Here is a 25,282-nt window from a genome sequence, read left to right on the forward strand (position 1 = left end):
CGTCCTATGGCTTTGCTGCTAACTCATGGTTCATGGTTTATCGACATCATATAACAACAGTTGCTGTTTTTTTACACTTGATTTCTATCATTCTTTTCTCTTCTCTTCCCTTAATGACCAGGCTATTTTCATCATTTGATCCTGATTATTTGATAGGGTTATTAAGTATTTTGGTACTTTATTTAGTCTCTCTTTGATTGGGAAATTTGGGCTGTTTCCAGAGGCTGTATGATACATTATTTTTTTCCATTCCATCAGGGGGGTGGGTATTTTTAACTCATGCAGGTGTAATATTTTGAGTATGCTAAGCAAACAATAATGCCCAACAGAGTGTGAGTTATGGTGAAGGGCATTATTTACACAATAACACATACCCTGGGGTCATTATTGTGCTTAGTGAATGGACTAACAAATTGTTTTATGTATATATATATATATATATATATATAAATATTTTGATGCAAAATAGTTCCTCTGCATAATGTTCAAAACTTGCTGTAGTATATGTAATGGCTGTTGCAGTGGTACAGGGATTAGTCTACATCTAAAATACATGTTATGCAGGTTTTTTAATGTCTATATATATATATATATATATATATATATATATATATATATATATATATACACACACACACACACACACACACACACACACACACACACACACACACACACACACACACACACACCGGCAGATTTACAAACATAGGTTCATAGGTTCATAGGTTCATAGGTTGGTACTAGGCTATCAGCCCTAGGGCCTATACAAGCCTAGCCATAACAATTCCCTGGCTATTTCTTCCCACATTATTTACTTTCCTGGACCCCTGTCTAGCAGGGCGACTGACGTGATCCCTGGGGTGAATTTCCTTTCTCCCATCCAATTGTCAAGGTTCCTCTTGAAGAGGTCCAAAGAGGCACTCTGCTTGACATGTATGGGCAATCTATTCCAGAGTCTGGGGAGTCTCTGGGTCAGGAACCTATCCCTCCAGCATGTTTTGTTTATTGTGATGACAAGGTTTAGATCCCTGGAGCATGTAGCTCTGAGGGATTGGGATTTCTTTAAGTGTAGCATGTCCAACAGCTCTGGGTTTGACATGGCCTTGTATGTTAAGCAGAGATCGCCTCTGAGTAGACGATATGCGACAGAGTATAGCTGGAGTTTTTTAAGGCGGTCAGCATAGGGCATCTGCTTTAGGCCTGTGATTCTTTTAGTGAGGTATTTCTGAGGCCTTTCCAGTTGTTGCAGATGTCTTGAGAGGTACATACCAAATGGGGTGTTGTATTCTATAATGGGTCTAATGAGGGATGAGTACAGTGGGACAATGACCTCCTTCTTTCTGGATGAAAAGCCCTTCCTGATGATGTGTGCCACATAGAAGGATTTCCTGACTGTTGTGGCAATGTGGTTATCGAAGGTGAGACCACTGTCCACCTGTGTCCCTAAGTCTCTTATCACACTTTCTGTGTTTAGTGTACTGCCACCTATATGGTAATTCATGGATACATGTTTTTTCCCAAAGGTGATAACAATACATTTCTTGGCATTGAGCTTGAGCCCATGGCTCTGGCACCAAGCATCTGTTTCTGTAAGGCCCTTTTGTAGAGTATCCACATCATTTGGGGATTCAATAATGGCTCCCAGTTTGCAGTCATCTGCAAACTTTGTTAGCCAGAGTCCCTTAGTGTTGACCTGTACTTCAGAGAAGTAGATGCCAAACAAGAGCGGCCCCAGGACTGAACCCTGAGGTACTCCACTTGTCACTTGTCTGGAGCTGGATTTGGAGTCGGCTACTTTTACAGTGTGGGTTCTATCAGTAAGCCATTTAGCAACCCATTGGGTGACATAGGGATTAATGCCCAACTTAGTAAGTTTATCTATGATTCCAGAGTGGGGATGGTGTCAAAGGCCTTGGCAAGGTCTAGATAGGCTGTGTGGACCACCTTACCCTTGTCCATGGCTCTGGAGACTGATTCAAAGAAGTCAATCAGGTTCAGGAGACAAGATCGGCCCTTCACAAACCCAAACTGGGTGGGGTCCAGTGTTTGAAGGTTGCCAATGTCTTTGTTTATAAGTTCCATGATAATACGCTCCATGGCCTTGCAGATAAGGCTTGTCAGACTGATGGGACGGTAGTTTCCGGGATCCAAGGTGGATCCCCTTATGGATTGGGAAAACTGTAGCTCTGCGCCACTCAGTGGGCATGAAACCTGAGGTGAGGCTATGATTAAACATGACACTTAGGTGAGGTGCCAGTTCATATTGTAGTTCATGTAGTACACAGCCGGGATGTCATCTGGTCCCATGGATGCTGTATTCTTGGCTTTAGAGAGTGCATTTTGTACCTGTGTGGCCATTATTACTGGAATTTGGCAATCTTCCGGTATTGAGATGGGCCATTTAGGGGGTGAGAGGGGGGTGAAGTTGGCACTGAATCGATCTGCCAGGATATTGGCAATATCCTTTGGATCAGTATATTTAATGCCATTCTGTTTTAGCTCAGAGCAGATCTGAGCATTGCCATTTAGATTCTTGACATAGTTATAGAATGCTTTGTGGTTGTCTTTGGAATCTTTGGCAATTTTATTTTCATAACTAGCTTTGGAGGATTTTATGAGGCATCTCAGTTTCTTACTGAGGCTAGTAAGGAGTTTTTGCATCCTGGGATTTTCCTTTTTTCTGCAACAGTTTCTTCCTTTTGTTGTAAAGTTTATTTATGGCAGGGGACCACCAGATTGGCTTCCTTTTTTTGGATGAGAGCATTTTGGTTCTATTTGGGATGGCACGATTCATGCATGAGTGGATGTGCTCGTACAGTGCCTTAGTGTAGGATTCAGCAGTTGAACTTTCAGTTCCCGTCTGCATGGGTGTTATGAAGTTTGTCACTTCTGACTTGAGTAGCATGAAGTTGGCTTTGGAGAAGTTTTTATGGTGGTTTCTTTACTGGGGGTGGGGGTGCGATGTGGATCTTAAGGGTGATTAGCTTATGGTCAGACCTGACTAACGAGGGGTGACCATAGGTATGGAGCATTGATTTCCCATGTTGGTAATGACCAGGTCTAGGATATTGGAGCCCCTGGTGGGACTATGGATTAGTTGATCCAGGGCATTGGAATTTATGAATTCCAAGAACCGTTCTTAAAGGTTTTGGGACATGAGTAGTTTTCCCAGTTAATGGCAGGGTAGTTAAAATCACCCAGTATTAGGGTGTTTGGTTCTATCTTAATATTTTCCAGTATGTTTAGAAAGGTGTAGTGAGAATCTTGGGGTATGGTGGGGGATCTGTAGCAAGCTACAATTTGGATTGCAGTCTTACCTAGTGTTAGTTGCACTTAGAGAATTTCAGACACATTGTGTTGGCCAACTAGCCTGGTGGTGTGAATATCCTTGGTGAATATTGACACTCCTCCACCTTTAGTGTTTCGGTCCTGGTTTGGTGGCCGAAAAGTGTGGTAAGAGTTTTAGCCTGGTATTGCAGGGGTGCTCTCTGGAGCCTTGAACCAGGTCTCAGTTACTGCACAGATATCGATGTTCTCCATTTTTAGGAGTGCCTCGAGAGAGTGCATTTTGAGGTTTAGACTTCTAGCATTGAGTAGCATTACCTTCATTTTGTGCATGCTTGTACCTGTTACGGTGGTGGTTTTGTCCTTTGAAGTTTGCCTAAAAAAGGCACTATAGGGGTGTACATACATACACATAGAAACGCATAGATTCAAAACACAGATAGGCAGACAGACATGCAAATGTGTACACAGACAGAAACATACACACAGATAGACATACATACTCACATGGCTATTAGTGCCATTTGATTGAGTAAAAACATCTTCAGATGTGTCCGTGCATGCGGATCAATGAACTAAAACAATACAAGTCATTGCATTAGCACCCCCAACCTTTAACCTTTACTGTCTCTAATTTTTCCCATATTGCTTCTCTATACATCCTTTCCAAACCTCGAGAGTTACAGACTACAACAGATTCTTATCTCTTAAAGTTTCACTTTGAGATGAACTGCCTGGCAGGCATAGCTGTTTCTTTCTCTCTCTCTCTCTCTCTCTTTCTCACTCTCTTTCACTGTCATGCACACACACACACACACACACACACACACACACACACACACACACACACACACACACACACACACACACACACACACACACACACACACACACACGCACACATGAAAACACAGGCATACATACACACACACACACACACACACACACACACGCACACATTTCTTTTTTAAATATTTACTTAAAATTTTAATTTTACATTCCCTAAACAAGGAAGCACCATTTAAAAAGAGTAAACCATGCCAAACATTCGCTTTCTTCTCTGTCCGACCTTCATGGCAGCTTAATATGTTGCTGTGAAGCGTCAGACTCATTTTTCAGCAGGCATTACCTGTACATTAACACCCTAATATTTACAACCTGATGGAAAATGTTTGTTCTCCAATCAGAGTTGTGACGTACAGGTCACCCATTCTCTAATTAACAGTATCACAGAATCACGTTTGCTTCTTGAACAGTATTATTTGGATTGCTAAGGGGAGTGTCCCAGTCTGGTTACTTGATTTTTGACAGTGGAATGTCAGTTTTAGGTATCAGGTACAAGGACACTCATTGACAGCACAAAATTGCAACATCTTTGACAATATAAGATCAATGCATTTAAACAAAAGAGTAGAAAAAAATGTTTTTGCAAAAGGTCAGGCACACTGCAACTCCCACATCCCCACAACTCTAAATAAATATAGGATTCTGAAGTCATGCAACCTCTGGGGTGAGAGAATAATTCCCTCCCACCAAACATGAGTGACCTGAGATTTAGTATACGAATTAACTTGCAATGGTAGCAGTTTATGATTGCTTCCATTCATTTAACAGGCTGAAAGTGTGCAAACTGTCGGTGTCATGAGAGATCTAAAAAGGTCAATTTATTTCTCGTTCTGTTTCTTAGCTCAGCGATGACAGTACCACAATCAGTAATAGATAAGAAACAGGTTTCAATAACAAGGGAGAGTGAAGAACTTAAGTTTTGTTAATACAGTATGTAAGATATGAGATTTTATACTGTTGTTCAAGACTGCTCTAATTAACAAAGTCTATTAATAATTGGAGATATTTAGTGGTTTTGCAATAATTCACCAAGTCAGTAGTTAGATAATTAAAATCCTCACAAATATTGTTTTTATTTATTCTATCTATTGATAGTTTTCATGTTCTATACTTGACACAGATGGTGTTCAGTAAACTTCTAAGACAGTGCATCCAGTACTGTAGGCTAAGATTATGCTGTAGGTACAAGCCCCCCGCACCCCCAGTCTGAAATATACCAACTTCACTGTCTCACAATGGTGAACAAAAGTAAAAAAAAGCCCACTAACATTTTACAACAGTCTGAACAAAGATCAAGATCTCTGTGGACCATAGAAATGTATTCTGACAAGTTGTGATTAGAAAGTACAGTTAAAATCCATTTACTGGAGAGAGAAGGGCAAAGCCATTTGCAGGTTTAGGCAGTCCTTTGGAGGAAGGAGTGGTGTGAATGCGGCATACCAAGCAGGTAGTTGGTAGTCACCTTTATTGCAACAGTGCACAGGAACAGATGCGGCTACCATGGTGAGGGGGTCATATGTCCCCCTTCTCAGGGAAGGGTTAGGGCAAATTAATAAACGTCTTCATTACTAAGATGCCAGCAAGTATGCAAGAAACCCTCCTGACTGCCTAAATGATGCCCCCCCCAAAACATAGACAGCTCTGAAAAATGAGTTCTAATCTAATTATGTAGACTTGATGTTTGGCAGATGTGGCGTCAGAAAGTATAAAGAAAAAAAAACAGAGATAGTCATACTACTAACAAAAACTAGTTACTATGCATGCCTCCAGAATAAATACATGATAACGAAATGTAATTGTTTTATTTTAAAGGATACCATACAGTAGGCATTGCATACCTCTCAACTGTCCCTAATTTTGCCTCATATCTTTGCTCTGTCCTCATAAAATTTTTGATTTTATGGCAAATCACTCATGATTATGGTCAGCAAGTCATGCCAGACATTAGCGTTTCATATATCTCATACTTGAGAAGATACATGGTGACAGAAAACCTTTTGTTCTGTTAACTGCTAAATGTGAATTCGAGTAATATTTAAACATTGTCCCTAATTTTGTGTCTTTACCCCTCTCATTATTTTTGGCTCTGTCCCATATTCTAGAGCAAAGATGTCGAGAGCAATCAATAACATCCTTTTCTCCATTGCCAGCACTGCAAAATTATAATGTTTTAAAGGCTCTCTACACAGCTTTACTTCTTCTTCTCATCTTTTACAGACAAGTAATCCAAGTTCATGCAGCATGGTTTCTTTACAAAACAAGACTGCAACTCATCTCTCTTTTGGTTGTTACTCAGATTATTTTACATAAGATGACACACAGTGTATTCAGTTCCTTTTCCCATCAAAACATCTTTAGGTAATAGCCTTCTTTTCTAACAGATTACTGACTATTTTATTACAGAGCTCTCCAATGATTCTTTGATTTAAACATTTATTATCACCTCTTCAGTTCATCATTCAAATAGTCTATACTTTAATCAGAAGTTCATTCATTCATTCATTGTCCAATACCCACTTTATTCGGGATAGTGGAGAACCAGAGCCTATACTGATAAGCAATAGGTGCAAGGCAGTAAGAACCAGTCCTGAAGAGGACACAGTTTCATCACGGGACACATACATGCTCAGTCACACACTGTGGACATACCTCATTTAACAGCATGTGTTTGGGATGTCAGAGGAAAGTGGAGCACATAGCAAAAAAAAACACAAAGACACAGGGAGGGGTTACAAATGTCTTATAGCAGACACTCCAGCTGGGAACTGAACATGATAACTATGAGCTTAGGCAGCAAGGCATCCACTGCAATACTGTGCTGAAAGTTGTATTAAGTATGTTAAAAACCAGAGTAGTTCTGCAGACGTGCCAGTTTTATAAATATTTTGGCACATTCAAACAACAGGTGTGTCCTGTGTCATTACTTGCTCAAAAATAAGTTTTTTTTCCATTAATCTTTATTCTTATTTGCTAATATCAGAGTTTCGGTACTTTTGAGTTTTTACTTGCAGCACAGCTGTTAGCATTCACTGTACAGAGCATGGCCAAACCAACTGCAATATACACTTCACATGCGAGAAGCCATTTAAAGCTCCAAGATGTCAAAGCAGCAAGTATAGAAACTAAGTCAGCAGTCTGTCAGTGTTAACACTAATAGTACACCTTCCTTGTTGTCACAGTCACTGAAAACACACACACAATTTATGACCTGGAATTTCAACACATTTATTTAACTTTCCATAATTCCCCTATTTTTAAAATGAACATTTACAAACATATCAAAATGCAGGATTAATCACCCTGACCCATTCTGTCTAGTGTGAACAAATTACAAGCAAGGTACTATCATCTGGTAGCCTGGGTATTTCACACTGACCTAGAGTGAGCACCCCTGTTACAGTTAATTCTAATAAAACTCCTTTAATGTGTTTATGCTCATACAGATCTTGGCCAAGTCCATCTGTATGAAAACATTTTAAAAAAATGTACATTCAAGGCAAAGACACACTGCTGATATTATAATATATGATATTATATTATATTATATGATAATATTATATTATCCCCAGGACCACTCATACTATGTGTATGCTGGATAGCAGGATAATTTTAGCTTAACTATTGTAAAGCAACAACTGAACAGTTTATTAGTTTATCTGATTCCTTGTTTATTTTATTTTTAGAGACTTGTCAGTGATTGACTGGGTACCTACCAATTTCTTCAATTAAGGATTTGACACCCCAAGGATCACGTATCACTTGAGGGTGTGTAAATGCAGTATATCGATAGGACAACTTATTAAATGCTGGAAATGTAAAGGCATATACATTCCTATGTGGTACATATTGTGGTGGCCTACCAGATATTATCAGTGTAAAACATCACTTTGATCTTGCCCCTGTAGGAATGCAGTTTGGGTTCTGTTCCTCATCAATGAAGAATCACAGAGCAACTAAAGATCAATTGACAATATGAAGTAGCAAAACAAGGCCTTATACTGAGCCTCCTGTCTGTGAAATGCAGGGATTTCAGGACACCACTGATGATAAAGAAATCTGACAATAATGTATGAGTGGAATATTGTAGGAAATATTTCTCAGGTTAGAAGATGTATTTTCACTGCTCATGGTGTCTGCACTCCTAAAACCTGACGCATTTAGAGCAACGTACCATCTTAGGAGAATTTGAGTTACAAGATATTCTGTATAATCTATGTATGAAACAGTTATTTCAGAAATCATGTAATAATGCTGAACAGTAACCTTTTTCTGACATATGATCTATTATACATCATTACCTTTCATGATCTTATGTGAAACTTTTTGCTCTGCATGGTATTCAGAATGTAGAACAGGGTGTTAGCGAAACAGCTTCATAATGGTGTATTGTATTACCCAGCAGGAAAAGAAAAGCATTGCTATTTCCTAGAGTACTGCTTCTTTCAGGGATATACTAGTTTGGGAAATCTTTCCCTCAAACCATCTAAAATCCAGTTTTTCATACTACGTAATTAATATAATATGTCATATTTAAACCCCATTGTTTTCTTCACGATTGCAACATGCTGTGTCACTGAGAATAATCTCAACCGCTTCTTCAGTGACTGAACTATAAACAGAGAATCACTGAATAAGTGAGCTTGTGTCTGCCATTAAGAATATGCATTTCATTCTTTTACCATTGCAAATCTACAGCAAGATTCACAGTATAAAATATCCATTAACTAGGAGAAATGAGTAAACAATAAAACAGGAAAACTGTAGCTTTGAAGAATCTGGATTCTAGCTCATGTCATTCCTCTTAACTGTTCTTGATTTTCAGAATGTCCCAGGTTTTGCCTTTTATTTTTGCCCCTAATCACTGCAAAATTTTTTATTTTGTTTTTGTTAATCACTGAAGATTCAGTCTTTTATGTAAAACTTGTTGGTCTATTCATTTTTTAAGTGAGTAATATTTAAAAGGTTGTCCATGGTTTGGGGCCTTTGCCCTCACATTATTTTTGACTTTGCCCAGAATTTATGAGCAAAGAAGTTCAAAGGTATGGGTCACGCATATTGGTACCTTTCTGACTACTTACTTCCAGCACTCTAGCAGATGCAAAAGTTATGAAATATTAACACCAATAATACAATCACTTGCTCTGTATGGTATACAGTGCAGTTAACTGTTCACATAAAGCATGAAATACAATACAAATGGATCCATATAAGACAGTTGTCTCATTACAGGTTCAATGTTATTGACAAGTGGGGCACACAGTTGCATGATACAAGATACTTATTTGATTCAGTTTGTTAGTAATTGCCTTTTTTATTAGTTGATTTCCTGATGGTCTCTGGCATTTTACTGGAATACACCATTGCAAACTATAGTACCCCTCTTCAGACTGGAAAGTGTGCATTGAGTTAGTGTTATACTATATTTATTACAAAGTATCTTGCCTTGTCAAAATCAGAAACTGTTCTAAACAGCTATAATGGATACGTTAAATAAATTATGGCGATGTAATTTGTAGAAAATGAAAACTAAGTCTATGTCAACGCAGACAAATGACAGAGACAGACAAGCAGAGAATAGGAAAATAGACATGAGTGGACATAGATGGATTTAGAACATTGTTGTGAGATGGGAGGAAGGGAATCATGGCAACTGACTTTTAACCTCCCTTTGAAAAGGATTCACTCTGTATGACTGATTCATTATTAAAGCAAAATAAAATGTAGTAAAACCTTCCACACGGCTGCTGTCTGGAGAGAAAGGAAGTTTATTCTTCAAAAGACAGTGAATATAAAAGATTTATTACATTTTCTGGCCTGTCTGAAACATGCAGTAAACATAGTTTATGGAGCAATCTGTTCATATGACTGATTTGTTTTATCCGTCTCAGTAGTTCAAATAAACATTGCTTTAAAGGGTAGCTACCTGATGCTAGTAAAGTGCTATTTCCAAAAAAGAACATACAATGAAATATTTTCATGTAAGCTGTTGTTTCCCTTCCTGAGAAAGTACATACTATGAAACGCTTTCATGGAAGTTATTGGTTTTGCTCCCCAAAACACTATATACTGTGAAACATTTTCATGTAAGATCTAAGTTCTGTGATTTAACCAGAAACGGGCTTTACAGCTGGACACCTAACCACCCCTACCCCTCAGGTCTTCAGGTATTTCTGTACCACCAGGACCTAGCATTACATCACGGCCATTCCATATACATTAATCTATGGTACAACACATGCATACATTTAATTTTATTACATTTGTTTCATCTTCCTTATTTGTTAGTGGTGAAGGTATGAGAAGGTACTTCATGGCTACAGTAGACATACATGCTGACTTGAAGAAGTAATCTGGGATGCATATTAGATGCAATATTAGATGAGAAGTGATAAAATAAAAACTTTCATATTGTTTGCAAACTTGGTAAAGATGAAATGAGAGCATTAAATGACTGATGATACACAAAGCAGAAGTGAGATATATGGCTTACCCTAGAAGAGTCATTTAAACAGTTGTTGATATCAAGAAATCTTACAAAATGAATTAGGTACAGTTCTTTTTTGCATCAATAGTCAATAAAAATGAGAAAAAAAAGGAAATCTGCATGTTGCACGCATGAACTAACTGAAATACTAACATTGCTGCTATATTAATCATCAGTCTCCTCCTCAAGTTAATTTAGCATATGTCATTTCATACCATTTTAGCATTATTACAACTATTTGTTTGGTATCTACTTCTCTGAAGTACAGGCTAACACAGAAGGCCTCTGGCTAACGAGCCATAGTCAAGTCCCCAAATGATGTGAACATCCTACAGAAAGGCCTCTCTGAGACAGATGCCTGGTGTCAGAGCCATGGCCTCAAGCTCAATGCCAAAAAGTGCAGTGTCATCCCCTTTGGTAAAAACTCTGTACCCATGAACTACCACATAGGCAGCAATCTACTTAACACCGAATGCGTGATAAGAGACCTTGGGACCCAGGTGGACAGTAGTCTCTCCTTTGATAGTCACATCGCCACAGTAGTCAGGAAGTCCTTCTACGTGGCACACCTCATCATAAAAGGGTTCTCATCCAGGAAAAAATAGGTCATCGTTCCCCTCTACTCGACACTCATTAGACCCATTATAGAGTACAACGCCCCTTTTGGAATGTTCCTCACAAGATATCTGCAGCAGCTGGAAAGGCCACAGAAGTACCTCACAAAGAGGATTACTGGACTCAAACAAATGCCCTACACTGACCGTCTCAAAAAACTCCAGCTTTACTCCGCAGCATATCGCCTACTCCGAGGTGATCTCTGCCTAACATATAAAGCTGTGTCAAACCCAGAGCTGTTGGACATGCTACACCTAAAGAAATTCCAATCCCTCCGAGTTACATGCTCTAGGGACCTAAACCTTGTCACCACAATAAACAGGACATGCTGGAGGGATAGATTCCTATCCCAGAGATTTCCCATACTCTGGAACAGGCTACCCATCTATGTCAAGCTAAGTTCTTCATTAGCACTCTTCAAGAAAAATCTTGATGAGTGGATGGGAAATAGGAAATACACCCCGGGGATCACTTCTGTGTCTCTGCTCGACAGTGGCACAGGAAATTAACTTTCTTGGGTGGTGTAAGCCAGGGAACCTTGTTGGCTAGGCTTACGTAGGCCCTTGAGCCGATAGCCTAGTACCTACCTATGAACCTATGAACCTATGAATAATATATTACACAACATTTTTATCAAAAACATCTTTTTCTGTGTCATTACTAAGTATTTAACCTTCATCATATATCATTCACTACAATTATCAGCTTCACTTACTCCACTGCACACCGCTCATGTACCACACTCTCAACCCCTTTTTTCTATTTTGCACATGGGGTTGGGATGTCACTTCAACAGTGACAATCATCTCGAGCCAAGATTTACACCTCCAGGTGGCTAGCCCTGCCATGGTAGTTCATTCGTACCACACACACACACACACACACACACACACACACACACACACACACACACACACAATCACCTACGGCCATGTTAGAGTGTCCATTCTGCCTACTGCATGTCTTTGGAATGTGGGAGGAAACCAGAGCACCCGGAGGAAACCCATGTGACCACAGGGACAACATGCAGACTCCCCACAGAAGGCACCCAAGCCGAGAATCGAACCAGAGAACCTCTTGCTGTGAGGTGACAACACTTACCGGTGTACCACATACCTGTGTACAAATAAATACTACACATAACATAGTCCTTCTGCTGATTGTTGGTGTTTTTATGGAGGGGCATGTATTTTCAAAACATTTCTTTCTACTCTCAACTCTCCTCCACATAGGCCCAACACAATCTTTAGAGCAGGCTTCCTTTCACTTTCATGTCATTCTGATACTTTCCATTTCTCATGTATTATATACATCTATATATATATATATATATATATATATATATATATATATATATAAATAAATATATTTCAGTATCTCAAGACCATAACATCGAAAGTACACAATGTTGTAAATTCATTACCGCAAAATTCAAAATAACGAATTCTGCTACAATATGAACCGTAATAGTATAAATACAGAATACATATGTCACAGGATGTACATTGTACCCGATTCAATATGGCCGATGTGATGTATCCTGCACCGGGGACTAAAGGAGGGATATACAGAATCAGTTCTTCTCAAAAAGGAAAGGAAGTGCTGTTACTGGAGGGAAACATATTAAACCTGGAGCACACACTTAAACACAAGAGATTCTGGTATTGTAAATGGAAGTTGGCACGAAAGTACAAAGGTAGGGCTATTACAGAAAGCTTACCTGCTGGGAAAAAACTAGTAAAGTCAATCCCACATAATCACAGCAGAGATCCCAGTGAGATTGAATGATACAAGCTGTGCTGTGAGTTAAAGCACAGGGCTAAGGTTTCCAAGATACCCCTTGCCTCTTAGTTGATGATGCTTTAGCATCTACATCTGTAGATGTAATACCAAATTTATCTACATGTAAAGCATTGCTACAGTAAGTGGGAGAGTGTGGAGAAAGGACACCAGGTTGCCACGTATGCCTAACAAACTTCACAGGACATTGATGTTAACCATTTCCCTACTAAAATAGATGTGTTTCTAGAAAAACATGTGGTAGATGCCACTACTGATAATACCGTAGTAGTTTTCACCATGGTATAAAACTTATATGATCTAGGCAGAGCTATCATTTGGCTCATGGATGGTATTTTCTTTTACAGGAGTATAATTTGCTATCAGCTGTATAGCATCCATGGCCTTATAAATTATGGGGGGTACAACAACTCTGTCCCTCTTCTGTATTGTTTAATGAGCAAAAATCTCTCAAGGCATATAATTATAAGTGGCATTGTGTCTTTGAACTATTCTCCAAACATGCTTTTGAAACCAATTTACAATATCTGTTGTCTGATTTTAAGATTGCGGCAATGAAAAGTATTAGAGGTAATATAAATGGTGTGATATCGAAGGGCTGCTTGTTCCATTTTGGCCAGAACATCTGGCGAAAGGTGCAGCACCTAAGGTTAGCAGCTGTGTGCAACACAGATTTGTCTTTCCAATTCGCAGTGAAATCTTTAGTAGCTCTGGCTTTTCTACCAGAGGAGGAAGTTGTAACAGCATTCCATTCACTTTGGGAATCATTTCCACCAGGAGGCAAGGATCTCATAAAATATTTTGTAGACTGGTTTGTACTAGGCAAGTTACATAAATTCAGCACAAGAACAACATCATACTGTAGGTTTCCACCCTTATTTCCAATTAGTTTTTGGAATGTATATGAGTTGAATGCATTGTTTCTCCCTCATACACAAAATACTGTGGAGGCTTGCCACCATAGATTGAAGTGCCTCCTAGATTCTAGAGCTACAGATCTGTCTGTTATCATGACAACTCTTGCCAGAGAACAGGATAGAGTGGAGGAGCTTCAGGCTCAGATGGCTAGTGGTTGTTCACCATCACCTAAACGGAGTCATGTGAAGAGACATAGCCAGTTTGAGCAAATCTTAAACAATAAAAGCACTTATTCCACTATAGACATTTTGCACGTTATTGCAAAGATATTAAAAATGTGAGGACTAATGCATTGGAAATGCTATTGGATAGCGATTATCTCATAATGTGCAGCATTTGACTTGGTGTTTCACTGGAACAAAGTGACAGATTGGAGATTACACTACTGCACACAATACTTTTGCAACTGGTAATAGGATTCCAAGCGAGAAAAAAAAAAATAAAAACAACTCACATACTGAATTTTTGATATTTTGAATATTAAGTGTAGTGAGTTTCGACATTATAATATCTCGATATTGTGTACTTCCAACATTATGGTCTCGTGATACTGAAATTCGAGATTTCAGTATTTCAACCATGTAAAGTAAAAAAAATATATATATATATATATATATATTTTTTTTTTTTTTTTTTCATATGGGCTATTCTTTTCCTGCCTTCAATAAGTCATGTAATGCATGAAGCCAGTTAAAATCACTGGCACTTCACTTTGACAAGATGGACTTCCTGGATGTTAACATGTTGATTCATAGGTTCATAGGTGTTTACTACGTTAACGATCACAAAGGCCTTTTTAAGCCTAGCCATGCATCCCAAATCTCTGACAAGTTCTGATACCCTTGATAAGTGTAAGCAGGGGCTTGGAAGATTAAACATTTACAAGTTAGGGCCTGGGAGATGAACCATTTACAGGTTGCTTGTTTCCATTAGAGACATAGGTGCCAAACCAGGGATGAATGTCCTGTTCCCAATCCAACTATCCAGGTTGCACTTGAATTGGGTTAGGAAGGAACTCTGCTTCACATGGATGGGGATCCTGTTCCATAGATGGGGTAATCTCTGAGATACATACCTGTCTCTCCAGCAGGGCCTATATCAGCAGGTCTTTAGAATGGGTAATTCTGGTGCTGTTTGTTTTGCGGATATGCAGGAGGTTCATCAGAGTGGGGTCTGACAATGCCCTGTATGCCAGACATAGATCTCCGTTCAAAAGCCTGTCAGGGACAGAATGCAGGGATAGGGCCTTGAGGCAATCTGCATAGGACATTTTACTTAAAAAAATACAGGGCTTAAGTAAAATGTCTTATGCGGATAGCCTCAAGGTTCTATCCCTTTATTCTGTCTCCTACAGGCTTTTGAGGGGGGAGATCTATGCCTGACATACAGGGCATTGTCAGACCCCATAGTGATGGACCTCCTGCTTATCAGTAGCTTGTACCCAATGTTATTATCCAATCAAACATCACATGTCAGTTCTGTTGGTATCCTGTATCTCCATCACTAACTCTGCCATGGCTGTGGTGGTACTAGCCTGTGCCTCCATGATGGCCCTGCACATATACTCAGTTGAGGCCACTAGCAACCAAACCGCATGGTGAGAGCAGTAACCATGTTTCCAGTGAGCACCATTACCCACCCTCTTGTGAGTTCCTCATGACCCATGGGTGCTAGAATGCAAAACTGAGAAACTGGAAGATCTTGTTTATGAACACGGATAGTAAGATACAAGCAGTGAAAATATCTTTAGTGCCTTTAGTTTTATGTACAGGTCAGGCATATTTTTATCAAACAGAGGAAAAGTTGTGGACAATAATTAATAAAGACACAAATTAATTTTTTTTCTGGGAGGGAAAGAAGGCAAGAGTTAAATGAGATAAGTTGATCCTTCCAGTAGAACAAGATGGTTTAGGGATAGTTGAACAAGTGAGTCGTGATGTTAAGACTGTTCTTCATGTGTGCCTTTGGGTTTAACCCCCTCCTTCGCATGTATGTTCTCATAACTTTGAATTATAACATTAGACATGGGAAATGTATATGAGCAACATTTTGGGGGTTATGTGGATATTTGTGTTACATTGACTGATTGTCACTATGCTTGTTTTTTTGGTTATAACACCTGGATGGGGAATGTTTTTCTACGTAGCATTTTTTCTATGTACATTTGTCTCAGACATCCTATTTATGTGCCTTGGAGCCTTGTTGAGATGTCTATGTAACTCATCGTGTAAATTCTTTGCCTTTCAAAATGCAGGTGATGATGTTGTGGTTTCAGGGCTCCCGTCTTCTCATTTGCCTATGCTAACAGCTTTGTTAAATTGAGAAGTCTGTTTGTTGTTCATTCACCTGTTTTAGATGTCTTTAATCATAATACATATCAACTTTTTTTATAATATTTGTATTTCACTCTCACCCACCCTCTTTCTTGCTATCTTTTCTATTACATACATTTGTTTATTATTTTGTTTTCACATTTATTTTACTGTTATATGCAAAATCATAAAGACTTGCACTCATCCTTCAGTCAAAATCTGTCTGCCCCTGAGAGGTGGCAGCAGTAGCAGTGTCATCAGTACCACCATTAGCATCAAAAACACCCACAACATCTGTGTCCCAGCCTGCCACAATCACCTCCACGCCAACTGCCCTGACGGCACCACCCACAACAGGCAGCTCTGCACTGAATGCTGGGAATGGTGTCTTCACCATTATCTGTGCCAGAAGAGTGAGATAATCAACAGGAGGTTAGACGCCTGAATCTGCCATATGGAGAAGCTCCTCTTGTGACTCATTGAGTCACAGTTCTGTCTAGCACTGCCACTACCATCTGAGACAGGACCCAGTAATGATGGTAGCCAGGGTGATGAGGACTCTCCCATTTGATCACAGCTGGCAGGGACTGCAGATCTGGGACTCCATCCTATCTTCCACCTGAGATGTCAGTGCTCACCCCTGTTCCATTGTCATTGAGTTTCCCCTCCCTCACTGTGATATCACACAGCCTGTCAATTATATCTGTCTTCCCTGCTACCTATCCTAACCCTCTAATGTTTTCCTTCCCATACTGCCTTCCCCCACTTAAATTCTCTTTATGCATGAAAAATGGGGTACCTGTCCTGCAAAAAAAAATGACCCCACCTTCCATACCTGCATCCTGCATATTCCTTAGTTGCTCACCTTATGCTCTACCCACTGCTTACTGCCTCTTTCAATCTCTATCCTTTACTTCCATTTCCACCTTTTAATCTTATAAAAAAATAAATGCACACACCCATACTCATGCCCATGTAAAACTTACAGATCACTTTCCTTTTTTGGTCCTATTGCCCACAGTGGTTGGAAAGAGAGCTGTTGATGTCCATGTACAGCTGATAATGACCGCTACTTCTCATTGTATAGCAATACACTAGGCTACCATAATTCACATCTACAACTGTTACATACAACTATCTTACACTACTTATGTTGGCCTTTTCCAGCATTAGCCATGCAAATGAGCTGTGTATCATTGCTCTCCAGTTTTTACAAATGAAACTGAGTGCGATGCCAACTTTTAAGCACTTCTCTTTGCAAAGTTTCACACTGCCAATTATGATTTGGCTAAGGAATTTAAAGCCAAAAGGCGGTGTCCAGTGGAATGCTTATTGTCTCTTGTATTCTTTTACTGAACAAGTATGTGACACACATTTATTGTGTGTTTCCTGGAAGGCTTTCCCCTGGCTGTTGCTTTAGTTAAGCAGGTAAATGATGTGCCTTTCACTTTAAATGTGTTCAGGGCTGTGGGATTAAATCCCTATATAACTCTCTTTTACACTTTTATTCTGCAAGTATGTGATGCACACTTACTATGTGTTTCCTTAAGGGCTTCTCTCTGCCTGCTGCTGTAGCTCAGCAGGTAAAGAAATGTGCCGTTGACTTTACAGGGGATGGAGATTGTAGATTCATATCCCATAGGGGTTGTATATATGTGTCATTATTATAGTAAGGTGGTTGTTTCATGATTTTTGCATTGCAGCACAGGTAAAATAAAACTCTGATGATGTACCTGCATTTTTCACTGTACTTGCACTTGGCTCTCCCCAGCTCCCTTTATTTGCTCTCCTTTCTACCATTAACATCTTATTTGTTTCATTATTTTTCTCCTGAGTAATTTTACATGACTGTTCAGTAGCATCTAAACCAGCATCCCTGCCACCATCTAGGCAAATGATTACTACACCACTGCAAGCAACATCAGAGTCAGTGTTGTCCCCAGCTGCTGCACTCACCGCCACTCTTCACCACCACTATTGTCTTTCCCCTGTGTGTCTGATGCCCCATTCTCCACTGTTTTCATAGGATCATAGGAACTTGTTAGGCTATTGGCCCTGAAGCCCTTACAAGCCTAGCCAAGAATTTAACCCATGTTCCAACAAGTCAGCACCCGATGCCCCTGTCCAGCAGGGACACAGGTGGAATCCCAGTGATTTATTTTCTGTTCCCCATCCAGTTTAAGCTTAAAAAGGGTTAATGAGGTACTCTGGTTGACGTGGAGAGGGAGTCTATTCCAAAGAAGGAGGAGTCTCTGGGACACAAATCTGTCCCACCAACAAGTCCTATTGATGTCACAAATCAAGTTGAGGTTGCATGTGTGGGTTACTTGAGTGGAGCTTGACTTGCGGATATGCAGCAGTCCCATTAAGGCAGGGTCTGAGATTGCTTTGTGTGCTAGACAGAGGTCACCTCTAAGGAGTCTGTATGAGAGTGAATAGATGGACAGGGCTTTTAGCTTATCTGTGTAGAGTAGATGTTGGACTCCCTGGATTCTCCTGGTGAGAAACCTCTGTGGTCTCTCCAGCTGCTGCATATGCTTCGTGATGTATATGCCGAATGGGGCATTGTACTCAATAATGTGTCTTATAAGGGAAGAATACAGGGATGTTATGACTTCCTTCTCTCTGGATGAGATACCCTTACTAATGAGGTGGGCCATGTAGAAAGCTTTCCGTACAATGGAAGCAATATGGTGGTCAAAAGTCAGTTTGCTATCAACCTGGGTGCCCAAGTCCCTCATGACTGATTGCGTTCTTAGGACCTTATTATTAATGTGATAACTTGTGGGGACATCACTCTCCCAAAGAGGATGATGATGCATTTTTTGGCATTCAGTTTGAGGCCATGTTTCTGGCACCAGTCATTTGTTTGGGTGACACCCTCTTGGAGGATGTCCACATCACTAGGGGAATTGATGACAGCACCCAGCTTGCAGTCATCTGCAAACTTGGTCAGCCACAGCCCACTGGTTTTGGCCTGCACCTCAAAAAAGTATATCTCAAACAATGAGGCCCCAAGATCGATCCCTGGGGTATGCCACTCATTATAGGTCTACTGCTTGAGGTGGCTTCCCTTATTTTGACTAGGTGGGTTCTATGAATGAGCCAGTTTGTTACCCATCTGGTAACGTGGACTAATGCCTAATTGAGAGAGTTTATCTATTATATCCGAGTGGGGAATAGTATCAAAGGCTTTGACCAGGTCAAGGTAGGTGATGTGCACAATCTTCCCCTCATCCATGGCTTTAGTGACTGTCTCAAAGAAGTCAACCAAATTTAACAGGCATGACCTCCCCTTGACAAAACCAAACTGTGTGGGATCGAGTGTTTGGAGGTTGGCAATGTCCTTGTTAATGAGGTCCATGATAATCCATTCCATGGCCTTGCAGATCAGCCTAGTTATAATTTCCTGGATTGGGAGCCCTCCACCTTTGTGCAAAGGGATGACAGTGGCTGTCCTCCACTCAGCTAGGATGAAGCCAGTACTCAGACTTTGATTGAACAGGGTGCCTAATGGTGCTGCAAGTTGCTGCCTGAGTTCATGCAGGATGCAGCCTGGGATATTATCAGATCCCATGAAGGCTGTATTTTCTGCTTTTGAGAGGGCAGTGATGACTTACTCCCTAGAGACAAGGGGAGAGGGGGCAGGTGCTGGAGATGTCCTAATTTACTGATGGGGGGACAAAGGAGTGAAGTTTTTACTGAACCTATCTGTCAGCAAGTTGGCTATATCTACGGCATTTGTGTATGTGGTGTCCTTGACCACCAGTTCTGAGCAGATCTGAGTGCTGCTTTTGAGATTGTAGACATATGTGAAGAAGGCCTTATGATTGTCTTTAGTAGATGTGGCCAGTTTGTACTGGAAGTTTGCTTTGGAGGGTTTCACTAGTGCTATTATTTGTTTGCTCAGGCTAAGTAGAGATTGCTTCCAGTTAGGCACATTCTCCTTCTTGGTCTCGGACAGCAATTTTTTCCATTTACTATAAAGTTTATTTATTCTATATGTCCACCAGACAGGTTTACTCTTCCTTGAGGAGGAGGATTTTGTCCTGTTGGGTATTCCTGATTCCATGCTGCTCGTACAGTACTTTGGTATAGGTTTGGACATATGTGCCAGTTCCTATGGAGGGGGAGGGGGCTATAAAACTATTTATTCCTTCCCTCAGGAGGTTGTAATCATCTTTGGAGAAGTTTTTTTATTTGACCCTAACTGGGTCGGGGTAGATGGTGACTTTGTAAGTGACCACTTTGTGGTCAGATCTTAGGGAGAATGACACTGTAGGGATACTGCAGTGGTTACTCATGTGGGTTAATAACAGGTCCAAGATATTATCACCTCTTGTGGGGGTGTCGACCAGCTGGTCCAAGGCATATGCATTGACGAAATCAAGGAATCCCTGGGCATTTGTGTTTTGGCATTAGTAGTTCTTCCAGGCTATGGCTGGTATAGTTAAAGTCACCCAGGATCAGGGTAAAAGGTTGAATTTTGATAGATTCGAAGAGGTCCAGATAAGTGGAGTGAACATCTTGAGTCAAAGGTGGGGGCCTGTAGCTAGTATGATGTCTTCCACATTCTTGATTGTGACACCCACTTCTTTTTCAGTCTTGCCTGTGTTATACATTTGATTGTGTGCCACTACTGCCTCTTCTAACATCTTAACTTCCTTTGAACCCCCTCTCTCTCTCTCTATATATATATATATATATATATATATATATATATATATATATGTACATACATGTACATATATATATCTATATATATATATATATATATATATATATATATATATATATATATATATATACACACATGTACACACACACACACACACACACACACACACACACACACACACATATACATATATATATATATATATATATATATATATATATATATATATATATATATATAGTATACATGAATTTGGTCGTACGGCCAATTGTCAAACACAACATGTTCGACTGCAGAACGCCAGTTCTGCATAATTGCGAATGCAATTATGTCGAAATGCCAAACACCCCCCCCTTTTTGACCCATGGTAGCATTTGTTTAGGTGGTAGAGTGGTTGGAAATCTCGAATTCCAAATTTTGTACGACATTCTGACAGTTCGACACCTAAATCTTCATAAATAAGACCTAACCAGAGCATATGGTGTAGCATGGTTTTCCAGGGTGGTCATGATATAAGCCCTACCCCAAAAATAAGCCCCAGTTAAGATTGTCAACAACACACGACAGACGTGTTGAATTATAAACTAATATTATTGACACTCGTCTGAGGTTATTGTACTCTGCTCACCATTTTCAGACCATTCGGACACCCAACTTCTTCTCTTTGCAGAAAGTCGTACGATTCTTTCCCTGGGAGTCCTCCACAATTCTTACTGTAACCCTAATCATCACTCATACTAGACGGTTGAGATCCTTGGCCCATAAGCACTGGCAGGTGTACTTTGATTGGTCAAAGTACAGACAACGCGTGTAAAGCACACGCACTTGATAACGAACATCTGTGGTTGTGTCTTCTTAACTGTCACCATTTAGTGTTGCCATTCCAGTCTCATAAGTCTTCAATTAACCCCCCCCCCCCCAGATATGATGAGTGCAAAAAAGAAAGAGCTATTCCATCGAGTACAAGAAAGGAATCGTGGAGGACTCCTGGGGAAAGAATCTGATAGCTTTCTGCAAAGAGAAGAAGTTAGATCTCCAAATGGTCTGAAAATGGCATGCAGCGTACAATAACTTAAGTCAACAGGCCGACGAAGGAAATGCTAAGAAGTGCAAGTGTGGATCAGGTTGGCAACCATTATTTCCTGAGCTGGAAGACATCATCTGGAAATGGATTGCTAACAGGAGAGCAAAGGTTTTGGTTGTGCGCAGGGCTGATATTCAAGCATTTGCCCTTGGAATGGCACCACAGTAAGAAATATCCCCAGAAGAATTCAAAGCATCACAACACTGGCTGGATGGCTTCTTTCAGCAATATGAACTGTGTCTAAGAAAATAACTGTTCAAGCTGGAAGATACTGAAGTTATTAAACGTGCACTTGCATTCACGTCCTTTGTTGATGGCATCAACTTTTCTAAATACCAACTCTCCAACATGATTGCTATGGATGAAACTGCAGTGTTTATGGGCCAAGGATCTCAAACAACAATTGATCAGAGGGGTGCCTCGTCAATCTACATTCCTTCCACTGGTTATGATAAGATTGAACGTGTTTCAGGCATTTACATTCTTGAAACTGAAAAATCCTGGTGCACACAAGCAGTTATAAGGAAGTGGGTTGATGTAATGTTGCCACTTGTTTTGCGAGGTGGCAAAAGAGGTCTGCTAGTCTGGGATTCATCCAGCACTCACTGCGCTAAAGACGTGAAGAAATTCCTAGCACAGAGAAGAATAGATCAAATAATGATTCCCGCAGGAATGACTGCCTATCTCCAGACTCTTGATATTCCAATAAACAAGCCATTCAAGGACAATTTGCACACGGAACTTAATGACTACAATGAAACTAGAATGGAGAGAAATCAGCATGGAAACTTTGTGAAGCCTAGCCTGCAATAGGTCGTGACTTGGGTGAAAAAGTCATGGGATAAAATCACTGACAGCTGTGTTGCCAATGCACTACGAGCAGGCTACTTGGACAAGCAGTGCTCATTTAAGGAGAGCTCTATTTCTAGGCATGATAGATTGGGGGCCAATGGTTCTACAGGAAATGGAGTTGCAAGAAATTCAAGCTGGAATTCAGGGGTTGGAGACTTATGACAATGTTCCAGAAGAAGATGACATGACTGTATTTGAATAACTTTTCCATTATCAGGGCAACAGAATGGATTGCTTCTGCTTTCAGTTTTATTCCCCTCCTCCAATACACATGTACTGAAATTTTGCTGCACTTTCTGTTAAGCATGAAATATTGCACTGTGAAAGCCAAGATGTAGATATTCTGAAGTTGAAATGTTTGTTGTACTGTTTATGTAGAATTCTCACACAACCGTTAACACGTTGCTTATAACTGTTGTCCAGTAACAGAAAAATACCAAATAAATGTCAATTTCTGTACATGAATAAATGTTGATTTTTGTACATGAATAAATGTCGATTTGTGTACATGAATAAATGGCGTTTATATTACCCTATCGAACGATATAAATAGGGAACGCTATTTAATCATACTTAAAATATCTAAACCGCAAAATATCGAACACACGGAACAGCAAATTTTTTCCCAGGGAAAAAATTTGCTGTTCCAAAACACATACACACAACACGACCACACCAAATAAATAAACCACATACATACACTTAACAAAACCATAATTCTAACCCTACACTACTACCGATCTACTCACCTTAACCTAACCCTAACACTAAAGCCCCTAACTACCGCACACTCACCTTACCCGCTCCCTAACCCTAAAGCCCCTAAATACCACACACTCACCTTACCCGCTCCCTAACCCTAAAGTCCATAACTATCACACACTCACCTTACTCGCTCCCTAACCCTAATGTCCCTATCGCACACTCACCTCACCCCGATCCATTCCCACACTTACCTTAACCCGGTCCGTAACCTCCGTTCGCATACTTACCTTGCCCCGGTCCGTAACCTTCCCACCACAGTAAAGTAAATAGCAAAGCCATGGAACGGACAACCGAAATCTTACCCTAGCCAAGATTTCGAAGTTCCGTGGCTTCGCTATTTTCAGTTTTTGACAAAAACGGATCAATATTATAGCATTCCAAGTTTTAAAACTTCGATGCTATAATATAGACCCAAATAAATGTTGATTTTTGTACATGAATAAATGAATAAATGTAAATTGTTGTAATGGGGGGGGGGGTAAATAAGGCATCCCTGATAATAAGCCCTAATGCATATTTCGGTGGGAGAAAGAGTATAAGACCCGGAATTATTTTCGGGGAAATATAGTATATATTTATATTTATATTTAAATATATATATATATATATATATATATATATATATATATATATATATATATACACACACACACACACACACACACACATATATATATATAAAAATTGTGTAAAAAATAGATCACCACACAAGCCTCATTGTTCTTTAAGACTGCCTCAAAACGTCTTTTTCTTGTCGCTTTTGTAGCATGTGAGGTCACGCAGAGCATCATAGCATGTACACGACAGGCAAACACTGCGGCTGCTGCTCGTACTTCACTGCAGCCACACCAAACTCCTACAGATTCAACAGGCAAGATATTTAATTACCTGTTCATCTCATGAACTTGCTTAGCTGCATTAATTGTTAATGAGTAGCATGGCTCATTTTACACACACACACACACACACACACACACACACACACACACACACACACACACACACACACACACACACACACACAGTAATCAGAGGAGTGCTAGCCCTGATCATGGCCACACTATTTCTCAATACCAGAGATGTTTTCTGTAGCAAATGCATATAATTCATAACTGATCATTACCTTTCTAGTTTCCTTTTCCATGGAACAAGAATTTGCTCAAACTGATAGTAAACCTAAGTCTCCATTCAACTTTAAGTGTTATCCTGTGGTCCGGTAGTAAATATCATCCTAAAACAGCAGCAATTAAAATTAATATGTAAGCCTAAGAAGATATGCCAGGTCTCAAACCTTGGTCATTGAAATGTAGCTTGTCAGTATAGCCTGACTGCAGACTGATTTAGAAAGGTTCTTAGTAAATCCCTCTCCTATAGCTTCACCTGCAATTGGCTAGTACAGCATGTCCACCTTACAAGATGAGCTATGATTGAATGTGTTAGTAAACGGAACTAGGACACACAGCCAAATACATGTTATTCAAACTATGTTTGTTGAACAGTGTCCCCTGAAGACATAATGTCTTTCAAAAATGTTATTCAGATGGCAATAAGGGCAAAAAAAAAGTGTTTATCCTGCAACTTAGTTGTAAAATCTTTATATCTTTGAGAAATGTGTATGATTTTGTTTCTTGTCGTGCTTG

The sequence above is a fragment of the Protopterus annectens genome, chromosome 2.part0 (genome assembly GCF_019279795.1).
Source record: "Protopterus annectens isolate FY-2018-M chromosome 2.part0, PAN1.0, whole genome shotgun sequence".
Lineage (NCBI taxonomy): Eukaryota > Metazoa > Chordata > Ceratodontiformes > Protopteridae > Protopterus > Protopterus annectens.